The sequence below is a fragment of the Punica granatum genome, chromosome 1 (assembly GCF_007655135.1).
Source record: "Punica granatum isolate Tunisia-2019 chromosome 1, ASM765513v2, whole genome shotgun sequence".
NCBI classification, from domain to species: Eukaryota; Viridiplantae; Streptophyta; class Magnoliopsida; order Myrtales; family Lythraceae; genus Punica; species Punica granatum.
This window is the reverse complement of record NC_045127.1, coordinates 49,659,105-49,661,101: the sequence shown is the minus strand read 5'-3', so window position 1 is coordinate 49,661,101 and position 1,997 is coordinate 49,659,105. Positions and strand designations below refer to the sequence as shown.

General features: G+C 46.0%; 1 long non-coding RNA gene across 1 annotated transcript; it reads left to right on the top strand.

The window, feature by feature from the left end:
• Positions 1–1,997, top strand: LOC116199548. Its single transcript, XR_004155562.1, has 2 exons — positions 1–520; positions 611–1,997. It is a non-coding gene; the product is annotated as an uncharacterized LOC116199548 (long non-coding RNA).

Sequence of the window (1,997 nt, the reverse complement as noted above, 5' to 3'; positions counted from 1 at the left end):
TCCTGTTCTTCTTCTTCCTCTTTTCTTTCTTTTCCTTTTCCTTTTCTTCTTCCTTCTAACAGAGTCGGAACCGAGCCCGCTACGATCCGACCCAAGCCTGCCGGGCCTCCTGACCTGCCTCTGCACACGCCAATTCCTCTGCACACGCCAACGAATTTCGTGCACGCCATCTCTCTCTCTCTCTCTCGGTTTTTTTCAAAAAAAATCGAAACTCACGGACAAAAACAGAAGAGCTCGTTCGAAAAAAACCCGGAGCTCGTTCGGAGGATTTCACCCACAGCTCACAACGCCCGAACCTCTCAGCTCCCGGCTCTCTCTCCCGCACGATTCTTCTCGTCCCCCCAGCTCACCCGGGGACCCCCCAGCTCGAAGTACCCGAAACTTCGCTGCCCCTTAGCTCGTTCGATCCTCCAAAAAAAAAAAACCGCAGCTCACGACGCCCTCTGCTCCGACACTCCCTCTCGGAACTCCCGGCTCTCAGCTCGCCGGTGCCACGGCCTAATCACTCGTCGGCGCAGCCGTCCGAACCACCCTTCTCTTGCACCCCATTTTCGTTTTTTTTTTTTTTTTTTTTTTCTAATCGGGGCCCCGTGCTCTCCGGATTGAACAGGTGCCGGCTCAACAGTTTAGCTCAGCCCAGTCCAGCGGCCCAGCCCGCGTCCAGTGGCCTAGCCCAATTCGCGCTAGCCCAGCCCAGCGAGCGGTCCAGCAAGCCGTTCAGCCCAGCTCGGCCCAATCTAATCCGAACCTCAGCCCGGTGAGCAGCCCAGCAGGCCTGTTCGGCCCAATCTCCCTCAGCAGCCCAACTTCCAGCGTTTTTTTGTTTTTTTTTTAATTTTTCCTTATTTACAGAATCACCCCGCAACTTCCCGAACTAGGTAAATCCTTAACTTAATGGCATGATTAGGGCTCCATTTCTGAATATTAATGTTTGCTTGATAAATATGATGTGCAATGAGCGTTATTGGGTCGTGTGGGTGATCGGATTCGTCCCGAACTCGATTTTACGAACTTTCCGTTTTGTCTCATTTCAGTCCAGAGGACGCATTTTTATTTTTTCAGAACTGCCCCAAATTTTCAAATTCTTTTCAGCCAAGTCCCAGTCATTTTTACCATTTCCCATTCAGTCCTGGAATTTTTCAGAATTTTTCAAGCACTCCAAGGAACTTTTCAAGTTGTTTCAGTTTAGTCCCGGGGGCATTTTCGCCTTTTTCAGATCCGCCCCGAATTTTAAAAATTATTTCCGTCCAAGTCCCGGCCATTTTAATATTTCCTGATCAGTCCTTGAAATTTTCAGAATTTTCTAAATCAGTTCCGGAACTTTTTGCTTCGTTTCAGTTCAGTCCTCGGGGAATTTTTTCACTTTTCAGATTAGCCCGAACTTTCAAATTGGTTCCAAAGGAGTCCTAGGACATTTTCAATAATTCTTACACAGTCCCCAATGTTCCAGAATTTCCAAATCAGTCCCCGAAACTTTATCCGAATTTTCAAATCAGTCCCTGCTCTTTAAAAGTCGTTCAAATCAGTCCTTGTGCATTTTCTAAAAATATCCAACCCCTACCTACTTGGATCCCCGATCGACAACGTGTGTGCCCCGTTTAAATATTTTGTTCTTGTAGTTATTTTGCATACAACGTGATGATGCGTGCTCTTTGCATGATTTTTGGCTCGCATGAGTCGGTGCCGTTTTATTAATTTTATCAACATTATGTTTGCGTATGCTTGTATGTGTTTATCATGATCATGGCGGCACCGATTGTGTAAATTTGCATATTTGTTGTGCTTGACGTGATAATGTGCTCTTGATCCGTGTTTAAATGCTTTATTTTCTCGTTCTTGATCGAAACCTCATATGAATCGACTCAATCATGTAAACTCGACCTAAAATCAATTTGTTTTCAATCCCAAGATGGTTGGGAATTAGGATTCGCATCGGACGGTCTATCAATGATCAGCTCGACAATCCGAAACTCGCATATTTAGAGCATTTGGCAAAA